The 12,906-nt window shown below is 39.1% G+C and overlaps 1 protein-coding gene and 1 long non-coding RNA gene across 4 annotated transcripts in view; one reads left to right on the forward strand and one right to left on the reverse strand.

Annotated features, from left to right (window-relative positions):
• Nucleotides 1-12,906, forward strand: part of LOC117249196 (uncharacterized) — a 49,086-nt gene that overhangs the window by 257 nt on the left and 35,923 nt on the right. The window contains exon 1 of one of the 3 annotated variants that reach the window (XM_033614659.2): nucleotides 74-195. The exons of the other annotated variants lie outside the window; for them this stretch is intronic. The gene's annotated coding sequence lies outside the window, so the exon portion shown is untranslated. Of the gene's footprint in view, nucleotides 1-73; nucleotides 196-12,906 lie in introns of those variants that run through there. 3 annotated transcript variants of the gene reach the window in all.
• LOC117249198 (uncharacterized) lies at nucleotides 292-8,877 on the reverse strand. Its single transcript, XR_004500966.2, has 3 exons — nucleotides 5,639-8,877; nucleotides 2,468-2,541; nucleotides 292-729 (listed from the first exon to the last, which is right to left on the reverse strand). It is a non-coding gene; the product is annotated as an uncharacterized LOC117249198 (long non-coding RNA).

Consider the following 12,906-nt stretch of genomic DNA (forward strand, 5'->3'; position numbering starts at 1 on the left):
TCTGAATTTTACTTCCACCGTGTTGGACTCTCGTGCCATGCACTACTCTCGAAGTCCCTCTCCTCCTCCGTGTGTTTGATGCTGTTTGAAGCATCAGGTGAGGCTGCCGGCGCATTTATGAGCCTGGATAGGTATGCTAATTAATCACGGCTTTCCCCCCTCCACCCTCTCTGGCTGTGTATCGACCAATCAACGGTGAGTAAAGTTTGCACAAGGGCGTGTGCGTGTATACTAGGGTTTTTGCAGCATAACTGTCTCTACACAGGAATGTAATCAAGCCAAGAGGGAAACAATGAGGAACATAACACAATAGTATTAGAATAGTGGGGATGCTTGGAAAGGGGAGATGGAATTCTGCATAGATTAATAATTAAAAGACATATAAATAGAATATTACAGAATACTTTAAGAGATGAAAAAGGCCTTACAGGATACTACAATAGATAAAAATTACCATGTTAATCACACAACATGCTATGAAGTATGTTAGTGTGTGTGTCTGACAGAGAGAGACCAATGATAAAATCAATGGTTTTATTAATAACAATTATTTGAAGTGCATCATTTTAAGTCATATAATCCTCAACAAGGATTTTTAACACATCACAGAGTTTGAACCAAATAGAGCAGGATGAGGACCACAGGCTGCAGTCGCCCTCTAGAGGATTCACTGACGTTGTGCACACAGGTTCATTTCTCAGATAGGAGCATGGTGAAGGAGAACCATCACTGCAGAAATATTTTAACATAAATGTCACAATTTAATGTATACCGTTATTTAAAGAGAAAATAATATGATTTAATATCTTAAAGGGACAGTTCACCCCAAAAGCAAAAATACATATTTTCCCTCTTACCTGTAGTGCTATTTATCAGTCTAGATTGTTTTGGTGTGAGTTGCAGAGTGTTGAATATATCGCCCGTAGAGATGTCTGCCTTCTCTCAAATATAATGAAACTAGATGGCACTCGGCTTGTGGTGCTCAAAGTGCTAATAAATTACATTTGAAAAACTCAACGGCAATGTCTCTTTCTAGAAATCATGACCCTGTTATTCAAGATAATCCACAGACCTTGTTTGGAGCAGTTTCATGTAGGAACTATTTATTTTCTATTGAACTACACCTACCAACTGTATCACCACGCAGAAGGAAGCGTGCATCTAGCATCAAGCGGCTCGTGCTCCTGACAGAGCAAAATGTAAACATCAATGGTGCCCTCCTTGGCTGAGCTGTAACATTAGCTAGCTCAGTGGTGCTAGGTGAGCTAGCAGTAGATGCATGCTTCCTCCTGCATGGTGGGTGTAGTAGATAAAAAATAGTTCCTATGAAACTGCTCGCAACAAGGTCTGTGGATTAACTTGAGTGACCGGGTCATAATTTCTGGAAAGAGACGTTGCTGTTGAGTTTTTCAGAATTTTTTTTGTGCCAATTAAACTGCCACCTGTTGTGTCTGTGAAAAACAAATCATTTCTGGTCAAACAGGCTAAAGCCCTGGCACTGAAATTGTGTTTGACTTCCCGTGGGCAGTTGCTTCTTTTAACTAAAGTGGATTATCAATATGTTTTTATTTTTCTCTGTTATTTATCTAGGGCTTTATCTAGGGTTATTTAATGCCATTTTGGCACCCACCCCTTCTGGGTTGCACCCCAAGCAACTGTCTGTGAAGACCCACCACTGCTATTGTCCATGAGTAGATGCACTCTTCCTTCTGTACAGTGATACATTTGGCAGATGTGGCTTGGTGGAAATGTTTGACTAACCAAGTCTATAAAGTGACATTTTCCTAGCCTGGTTCCAGACCGTAGACCCCGCCCACTCAACTGAGTAGGCTTGCATTACTGGTCTGGCATACTTCAATGAATTTGCGATTTATCTCGTCCAAACGATAGATGGACCAATGAACGCCGGGGGTCTAGCGATTAGCCAATGAGCGCCACGCTGATGTCAAGCTGTACGCCGGTGGGTAACTGGTGAGGATAGCAACAATGGCGACCGCTACAGATCCTACAGACCACATTAACGTTGCTATCGAGGTATTTCGCCACTACTCGCGTTAATGGAGAACCAAATTAAGGAAACTGGCGAAACTGGATCGATGCAGCTAGGCGTGCACGACGACGGAGACATTTTAACTGGGCAATGCTTGCTTGTTTTCGGCACCCCCGAGGCATGGATACTAATGACGTCAGATTCTGGGTGAGTCGTTGATCTCTACTGATTGGTTAGGGAAAAAATCAAATTCCCTCCCCCTTGTAAATCGCCTTCAATGGAAGCCATGTCAGACTGAAGGTTCTGGGAGCTTCAGTCTGACACTCAGGCTAACATTTTCCTGCCAGGAGCAGACCTCGGTCAGAAGTTACACAACACCTTAAACTCATGGAGTGTTACATGAAAGTGGTGTATTTAAAACCATATACACAGGGCTGTCACATGATGAACATTCACACATGCAGCATTTGAACTCACCAACAGCTTTTCCTTCATTGTGTAATGAGGATTAATTCTTAGCTTCTCGTTCAGCAAACAAAAGCCCTGGCTGCCTGGTGAAAGCAAGAGAGACATTTGAAGAGATTTGCCACTCAATCTCCTGTAATGTGTGAAAATGGAGAAGAAGTAGGGATATTTAGTACAAAAGAATGAAGGAAATGTCGCGTTTCATGTAGACATAGTTTGTGTATTTTATACACTACTGGCCTCTGACTGCTTTGAATATCATTTATGTGTGTGTGTGTGTGTGTGTGTGTGTGTGTGTGTGTGTGTGTGTGCGTGTGTGTGTGTGTGCATGCCTGCCTGCGTGTGTGAGTGTGTGTGTTTGTCTCCTCTTCAGTGGACCTTTGAGCTTACATAACCCAATCACTATTAGCTAATTCTCTCTAAACCTCTTTTAGTCTTAAACTGTGTAAAAATTTGTCAATGGCTTTACTCTTCACAAGGATTTCCCAGTGTGTGTGTGTGTGTGTGTGTGTGTGTGTGATAATGGGAAGTGTTATAGACTTGTTAGTGAGTTTAATTATCACAGAAGTTGTCACAGATCATATGTAGTATTGCTTCTCTATTTTCTGTTTCACATAGTAGTTACAGTATTTGTCCAGGCGTTAACATATGTATTTATCTTCTTACATGATCGCCTAAATGCTGCTGCAATAAGTATACTGTGATTCTGGTGGAGAAATAATAAAATCGTTCTTTATTTAAATTATTTATTGTTCTACTACAAAACAGTCACACTTTAAAATGAGCCTTAAAGCTGCTAAAATCAAAATTTATTTCAATGGATTAATAGCCTGTTTGTAAATTGAAATAATTAACTTGACGTAACAAACCCATTAAGAATTTTATTTGCATCTTTTAGTTCATTGTTTTGGTTTTATGGCTAACAACTTTGATCTTTTTGCTCATTCGCATTAATGAGAATTAATCAGTTTGTTTGTGTTTTTTGCATTGCAGTGCGCACGATTCTGCACTCTAGACGCCTGGCATTTTTGACAGACTGGAAAAGTGCCCCATGTCATCTTTTTTCCCATTGTCCAATTGGATGATTTGAGGGGCAGGCCTTCTGTGGGTGTCACGACAACAAGTTTACAGTTGATAAACAATGGAGGAGAAACTGGTAGTAGCAGTTGCTGGATACCCAGAGCTAGGGTGTCTTAAAAGTTGATAAATCAAATGTTGGAAAATTAAGGCCCTTAAAAAGTATTAAAAAATCTTAATCGCGATTTTATGAGGTATTAAATTTTCTTGGCATTCAAGCTTTGACAAAAAGTATCCATGAATGTATAATCTATTTTCCTCCTCGCGACTATTACAAACAACGATGTGTAGGTAGGCACACTCGGACTGCCACTCGGGGCTTGTGCACGTACCTGTGCGACATCACACGACGGCGCATGTCCAGGCGCCAAACAGAGGAGCAAAAGACAATAAAAAATCTGAGTTCTGTTGTATGTTTGTGCTCCATAGATTTAATTGCAAACTACAACTGTTTAGTAAGTTAAAGATGCGCTAAGGACAGCTTGAAGTGGCGATGATGTTTTTTGGGAAGGTCTTAAAAATGTATTGAAATTAACCTCAGAATTCCTGCATATACCCTGTATATGGCCTGATGATAGACAGCAGGCTGTCAACCCGCCCATGAGTCATCCTAAATTATGCCTGGAAATGGCCTTCAAGGAGGCGAAGCTCCTGGACCAGCTGGTGGTGATCCACCCTCTTTTTTAGGGTCTCATGTACCCACACAGATCTCTGTTTCCCTGTGCCCAACAAACTATCTGACAGCCTCTTACCCTCACCCAGAGGTTAGTGTAAGGACATGATGGGGTGGTTGCCTGGCATTAATAAAAAGGTGCAGCAAGCTTTTTTTTTTTTTTACTAGTGGCATTCAATTTTTTCTGTGTGGCGCACCGCACATTTTGCGACCTGCAAAACAAACTGTGTGATTGTGGCCTTAGCCTTCTGCTTATTGTAGCTCACAGCTCACAGCTGCGGCTTCAAGTTTACAGTACATTAATGTAGCTTAAGTTAACTAGAGCCTCAAATCACTCCCCGCCACTATGGACAACCTCACCAGAAAAATACCAAGCACCATCTCCACAGATGGACCCCCAGTCAGTGGCTAAAGCAACTAAAATTCAGCCTACACAATCCCAACCTCCAGGGGACTGGACAGCCCCGACTCCCTGCTGCATCAGCAAACTTTCTGTTACTGCTGTTACACAGGTTAGACCAGGTGATGCTGCAGGCCACTAGCCTGCTGTGACACCCAACGCTGGGCGATTTGTGTTGGCCACATTCAAGTCAGCTGTGGGAGGAGGGCTGTATTTTCAAATTCTCCTGTTTTTTTTTCTGTTGCAGATTTTTGACTACCCCAACTTTAAGGCTTTCTGTTTACTTAAATGGCTTCCAAGTAGAGATATGGGTATTGCTGAAGTTTTCCTAAAACCATCTCCCCCTATAGACAGAGCAAAAAACACTGAGTATTAAAACTAAAGAGGATAAAAGAATATTAGGGCCTAACAGAACACCATAATGTAGTCTTATAGGGTTTTTTGGTAATGTTTTTCATCCCATCACAGCAGTTATTTTATTTTACAATCCTTTTCCCAGTAATGCTTACATAATGCTGAGGCTGCCACTCAGGACGCTGATGCTCGTTGATGTTCTTTTGATATGTTGAGCTGCAGCCTCATCCAGTCATCCTAATATTGTAAAAAGTATATGATGACCCTTAAACTATTGTTGCACAATATTCTACCATCAGCATAAATCACTAAACGTGTAAACATGTCTATAATACACTGTAAGCTTCCTGTAAATGTGAGCTCAAGGAGGAGCTGTCCAGTCTGCTGTGGTGCTGAATCCTGCTCATGAGCACCGGCTTATTTTACTTTGCCTCCATGGTTACGTTGTAGGGTTGACTAATCCTAAATGTGCCAGACGATGGGCATAAACACAATTCTGCCCAGATAGCTTGCTATCCCAAAATCTAAAATGAGGAGTAATGCACATTATACTGAGGTAAGAGAATAAGAGAAGTGAGGGAAGCTGCAGGAAAGGAGATTTATCTTGACATGTGCAGGTCCAATAAAGATAAGGAGCAACATCCGAGCAGGGCACACACATAACAAGATTAATACATACTTGCAAGGGGGATTAGCAAACTTCCAACAGCACACTGTAGCCCACTGAAGTCCAGGGAATCCAGGGAATTCTTAACACAACTGCCACTCTATTTACTTTTATATACATCACTGTTTCTCTTTCTTTTTAGCAAAGATGTCCAGAAACTGGATTCAACCTTAAGTCACCCTCCCTACTCTCCTCCATGCTTCCTTTGTTAGCTTCTCCCTCCCTCAGATCACAGGTGTGTCTAATTTATCTCACACTTTCCTCACCTTCCTTTCCTACCAAGGCTGAAAAGGGATATTCTGTGTTTTTTTCTGGTGTTTACTCACAGTAGTCTAACAATAGCAACATCCAATTTTCTTTAAAGGAGCACTTCACCCACAGAATGATCATTTGTATATCAGTTACTCGCAATGTGTTTCATGAATTTGCGAAGAAAACCTTGTTTTTCTTGCATGTCTCGAGAGTAAATAAACAATCTAATAACAAAGAAAATTCTGCCTGAATTGGAGTAAAAAAGGTACACATTTGGGGCGTTGGTGGCTTAGTGGATAGAGCAGGCGCCCCATGTACAAGGCTCTTCCGCAGCGGCCCAGGTTCGACTCCAGCCTGTGGCCCTTTGCTGCATGTCATTCCCTCTCTCTCTCTCTCTCTCTCTCTCCTCCCTTCACACTTAGCTGTCTTGTCAATTAAAGGCAAAAAATATTTTTAAAAAAAGGTACACATTTAACAACAGCAAAACTATATCCAAACATCTCTTTACAAACTCTCACACAACTTGTGCAGTATGATCCAGCTCTCATGTATCCTATTGTATGCTCACTACTTCCCAAAAAATGAATTCACTAAAACATCATTATCTTAAAACACATGCATATGAGTAGCATACATCAGCAAGTGTTTGAACTAAATATTTTAGTTTTGAGTGAAAATGCATGTGTTTGGGAAGTACTGAGCATATGAATGAAGAAATGAGACGTGGAATATACTGCAACAGTTGTGTGAGAGGGCCCCCTTTGCTTCAATTCTTCAAGAATGTTTACCATTTTTGGATTCTTCGTTGACCATTGAGAATTGCGAGAAAAACGCAAGTTTTCTTCACAAACTCAAAGTAACACATGGTGAGTAACTGATATACGAATGATCATTTTGTGGGTTAAGTGTTCACTTTAAGTCCCCTCATCATATCAGCTAGATCCAACTCATCACTGAGGCTCTATGATAACACTGAGTGAAATATTCAAAACCTGAGTGCACCCTGCCATCACATGGAAATCCTTTAGATCAGAGGTGTCAAACTCATTTAAGTTCATGGGCCACATACAGCCCAATTTTATCTCAGATGGGCTGGACCAATAAAACAATTGCACAATAAATAATAACCTCTAAGTACCATCAGCTCCAATATTTTCCCCTTTTTTGTGTGTAAAGAATTACAAGTACATTCTATAGATGTTCGTCTTTTTACAAAACAGACTTACAGTCTGAGACGTCCTTAGTGCAATTTCAACAGTCTCAGTTTTCCACATTCCACTCCTCACTGTCATTACATGTGCATTTATACATACATTTTCTGATACAGACTCGTTTGAACTGAAGCTGCTGACTGACAATATTTTGCACAATGTTCAGTAAGAACTGTATTCTGGTCAGGGTGGAAACGCTTCTGAAGCAAAATTGAATTACAGTAAGCAACACATGATTTACCTTGCTCCTGAAACCTGGCACCTCTTAGTCTTGTCAAACATCTTTTGTAAAGGAACACAAAAGTATTACAGGAAAAGAGCAGCTTTATAGGTTTGATTAAAGTGTGGAGGGAGACTGCAACTGCAATGCCATCTAATAACCACAAGAGGGTGCTGCAAACTTAGAGCTGAGATGTTCTGCTCGTATTTTATGTTCATGATAAACAAGTTTTAGTTTATGAGAGCCACTAGAGTTCTCACTGTCTGGGCCAAAGGAAGATGTATTCTAAGTCAGTTAATTTTAACAGGCTGTAGTTATATATGTGTATTAATACAGAGTTTTTTAAAAATTCAAATTTATTTATTTTGGTTAAGGTCACACATGTTCTTATTATTTCCAAGCTTTTTAATTCAGGCTTTTTAGCACTCTGTTGGTGTTGCTGATGGAGAAGAAGAATCCGTTTCCCTCTGGATTACAGCTTAGTGAGAGACCTGAAATGTAAATAGAAAATGCAGTGCCAGATTGCAGCGAACTCTGACCTCAGATTAGGAATCACATCCAAAACACATAACACACACACACACACACACACACACACACACATTCACACACACACAAATCTAAATCCATGTGAGTCTGCTGTTTGCCAGCTCTACTGCACTTTCAGTCGTTGAACCTTCAGCCGTCCCAAATGCAAGATAATTTGTCTTTTATCAGTTTTTAGTTTTTATATGCATATTTATTTTATTTTTTTTCATCTGTTTAATTTTATTTCAAGTTTCATTTTTGTTGTTTTGGAAAATGTGTGTAAATGCTCTTCTCCCTTTAGTTTCAGCATATAAAATGCATATTATGCACTGTGAGAAGTGAAATATGAAAGTTTAGGGTTTCTACATTCATGTCAACATGCTGCTGCTCTCTCATTGACCTTTCTTGGAACAATACCAACTTCTCCCCAGTTATTGACTCTCGCCAGGTCCCCGCAGCGTAGATCAAATGGAAGATCAGACGAGCTCCAGGGGTCCCAAAGTCTCCTGGCCTCACACAGTGTCACTGCATGTTTATCTGTCCGACTGCTTATTTCTAATCTGACGCTGCTGCTCGTCTCCAAAATTAACGTCAAAGCTGCAGGGAGTCACCCAAAGCTCGGATCTTCACTTAAATCCTCAGAGTACAGATTTACAGATTGAAGTGTTTCGGTCTTGTGAGTTGAGCGGTAATCTGCACGTGTAGAAACCAGAGAAACGCCTGATTAGAGTTAGTTAAAAGTTTTGCTTCCTCTGGTTTCATATTTTTCTGTCCTTTTTTGTTTTTCTTCATTTCTCAACATCTTACACTCTTCTCCTCAGATGCTGTGCTGTCCCAGTTTCCCAGCAGAGATCAATAATTTCATCTTATCTCATCTTTCACACTTACCTCAGTGATGGAGGAGCTGCTTTTTGAGGCTACACTCCAATCTCAGTGCCCCCAAGTCAACCATCCTATGTGGGGAGTAGTTTTTCTTTCAAGATGTGTCATAATCTACATACAAATAATTATATGTAGGGTTAAAATGACAAATGTATCAATAAATGAACAGGAATAAATAAATGTAGTTGTAGAAATAAATTTAAGATATTTATTTATTTATATCCTGTTTATTTATCAACTTTCATGTATTTATTTATTCATTTAACTATTTATTTCCATAGTTTTTTCCATAGTTCAGTATTTATTTGTTCCTTTATTTATTTATACATTTGTTTATTTCTGTATTTATTTCTGCATTTATTTGCAATTTTATTTCTGTATTTCTTTATATGCCTCTGAATTTATTCACACATTTATTTCTGATTTTTTTTTCTGTATTTCTTTATATGCTTCTATATTTATTTCTGTATTTCTTCATATATTCCTGTATTTATTTACACATTTATTTTTGTATTTCTTTATATGCTTCTGTATTTATTTACACATTTATTTCTGCATCTATTTCTGTATTTCTTATACGTTACTGTATTAATTTACACATTTATTTTTGTATTTATTTCTTGATGTACTTATCTGTATTTCTTTTTATATTCCTGCATTTCTTCTATTTCTTTCTTTCTATTTTTCTGTCTTTTTCCTTTATTCCTGTATTCCTTTAGACATTTATTTATTTCTCTATTTATTTATACAATTCTACACACATTTATTTATTTCTGTAGTTCTTTACATATTCCTGTATTTATTTATACATTGATTGAGTTATTCCTGCAGTTATTTATCCATCCATTATCCATTCTCACCATAATATGGTGTAATATCGTGTCATGAGCAGAATACTTTAGTAAGTGGTGAAGGACACTTCAAGGACACTCCAGCGGTGGTTTCTTGTGCAGGATTATTCCCCAGCTGTCCAGAGGATTTGAACCAGCCGCCCTCCAATCCTGATCCCTGCCCTTTAGATCCCCTTCCTCTTGTTGGACCCCTGCTTCACTCGTCTTAGGTCAGATGTGGTTTTTAGAAGCCCCAGGACTCCACTGGTGCTTACAGAAAAACACTTTGTTTAATGTAAAATACTGTCAGTAAAGTATGAGGAACATGAATCCTACCAGTGAAGATTCTTCAATTCACAGTATCCCACTGTGCTGTGGTAAGATCCTGAGAGCTGTTTACTGCTGGTAAGATGATGTTGTGGCTGCAGTAGCAGACTTGTATGGAGTGCAGATGTACTGAAAGTAATGAGTTGGCTTAGACTGGGAGCAGACAGGTCCAGAGAAGAAATAGGCAAAAGTAAAAGATTCCCACTAAAAATAAAACATCAAAAATGATAAGTATGGAATATTAAATCATTCATGACTGTGAGCTTTAAAAACTTTTCATCTTAGTTTTGTAACTGTGTGCCTGAAAACTCTATTTTGAAAACTAAAAATAACTTGAACTAACTATGGACACTAATGTCATGCTAAAATTACTGAATGGCTAATTTAAGATTAATCCCATCAGGAGACATCTGTCCAGGATCTTTCAGTTCCTGATCTTACTGTCACAAAATAATTTAGCCAGCTGTAGTTGTTGAATCCTGTCCTTTCTTTTTATGGACCCTCTGTTTTCTTTACAAAGCACTTTGCACATCAACTTCACTATGTAATGCATCGTCATATCTATAAGAGCATGCACACAAAGACCTGCAACACGTAAACCTACAATAACTGATTTTAGGACACTTGGGAACACTGATATGAATACCCTTATAGTTAATATGGCGAACTTGTTAGCTAATTTGTTTTCATAGAGCATCAGCATTCATTTGGAATTGTGTTTCTGAAGTGCAATATTCAGTCTCCTTTTAACTCTTCTTTGGTCTCTGCCAAGCGGCAACCTCCGAGGCTGAAAAACAAAACCAATGTGCAAGCACAACACATTCTCACTCCAACAACACTTGGTCAGTCATCCTATACATCAAATTATGACTCTCTAGGTTCCCCTCCAGCATCAGTTTTGGGGACAAGATGTCAATTTCAAATTCTCACTCCGACCTTGTCACATATTGAGGTTTTGGTCATGGACTTTCCACGTCCACATACGACGTACAAAGTACCCTGGGTGCATTGCTCGTTGATGTTCTGCGACACCACATCAAGATACACTTCCATTTACAGAGGAAATTTATCATTTACATTGGCTACGGTCTCTTTCAAAATAAACGCACTATGTTGGTACAGCATCGCAAATTGACGTATTTTTCCTTCAACAACAAAACCACAGTTAGGTTTAGGTAATAAAAGGAAGTGGTTAGGTTTAAGATAACAGGATTTGGCTCTAGAACCTTACGGGACACCAACACTGCTCCCTCGGGTGGAAGTCAGTGTTATTTGGACCCATCAACCACCCCTCCTGCCCATCACACATGGATTTCGTTAAACTATAACAGCAACCAGAGCCTTTTTTTTATTGGTTTCTGATGCTGCAAGTCACTGCCCAAGCACCGGATTTTGATGACTTTGTATATGGAATGAGTCTCTTCAAAATAAACTTCCATTTTCACAAGAAATGTGCAGATTCTGCTTGTTAAATACATAGTCTCTTTTCAAAATAAACTTTGAGGGTAGGTAACAAAAAACCTAGCTTTAGGTTTACTTTCTTAGGTTTAGGCAACAATTACACCTGGTCAGATGTAAAAAACATCATGGTTTGGTTTAAATAAGTAGGTTTGTACTTATGTAAAATCACTAGCGTGATAAGCTACACATACTAGCATGTTACATTGTTAATAAAATAACTTGACTGACTTTTGGTTTCACTTGGGACACAAACAGCGGTCTCCTGGGTGAAAGTCCAGAGTTTGTTTGACCCATTCACCTCCATTCCCATCCACCCTATGCAGACCTTCTCACTCGTTCTACTAGCTAGATGCAAGGAGCGTCAAAAAATACCGCTGCCCAGTGTGTCTCATATTGCCGCTAAAGGGTGCCTTTGTGTGGTGGTATCTGATGCTGAGTACCACTAACCAAATGTCAGTACTTGATGAGCTGGAAGTGAGACTGGGTTGCAAAGTGCCAAATATGCAGTTCTTTGAATGGCCATTTGGGGCTGTCTCTAGATGTGAGGGAATCCCCAGCCCCATGTTAAAATGCCAAACTTTACAGCAGAATTACAAAAAGTGTTTTGCTGTCTGTAGCAATTTTCCCTGTTCATGACAACTGTACAAGTAATCAACTTTTATATAACCTACCCATTTGAATTTTGCCTAAAGGTTTGCATGATTAAGGATGAGGCCAGTTTGACAGACAGGCTGTCTGCGAGGTATCACAACAGCCTATAAGTTAGAAAGTTAGATCTACCCCTCGTTCCTCCACAACTCCACCCTCTCATCTAAATATGGTGATTTCTGGTTCCAAACATACAAAATGGGAGTCCAAAAACCAATGGGTGATGACACAGTGGCCACGTCCATTATTTTTGATAAAGTTGATGGTCTCCATCAACATCTGGCTCTTTAGCAGCTAAATGCACCACTATGTTCACCAGCTAATTGCTAATTTTATCAGAGGTATTCTGCTTGCTGGAAACAGGCTGATGGGAGCAGTGAGAGTGAACCAAAATTGTATATTTACAAAAAATTGTAAATATACTGTAAATAAACTGGTTAAAAGATGCTAAAATGCTTTGTAGAGCTGACAGGAACTGCAGAATTTGGTAATAAGTCTGGCTGGGTTTGTGACTATGAACAACCTCTTCCAGATTGCATAAAATAATTTTATAAATATTGATTAATGCAGCTTTAAGCTTGAGGGCATGGAAATGAAGGCACACATTTGCAAATCAGAGTTAGCAGAGAGGAAACTAAATGCACAGACTTAAAACTTCAAGCCGTATTAGACCTGAATATACTGTTAAAAACTCATTTGTTTTGTAAACCCCTTGTTTTGTAAGTACTTTGCCTTCCATGCACTTTTAATGCCTTTCATTGTTTTTCTCTGCAAGTTTTAATCTCAGTTATTTTCTGTGTCTCTGTTTTATTGTTACTTTTTCTTCAGTGTTTTTATTGCAGAGCACTTTGTAACTTGTTTAGAAAGGTGCTTTAGAAGTAAAATTTAGAAACAGGCACAGACTAAAATGTATGCAGAGCA

This window comes from Epinephelus lanceolatus, chromosome 23, assembly GCF_041903045.1.
Source record: "Epinephelus lanceolatus isolate andai-2023 chromosome 23, ASM4190304v1, whole genome shotgun sequence".
Lineage (NCBI taxonomy): Eukaryota > Metazoa > Chordata > Actinopteri > Perciformes > Serranidae > Epinephelus > Epinephelus lanceolatus.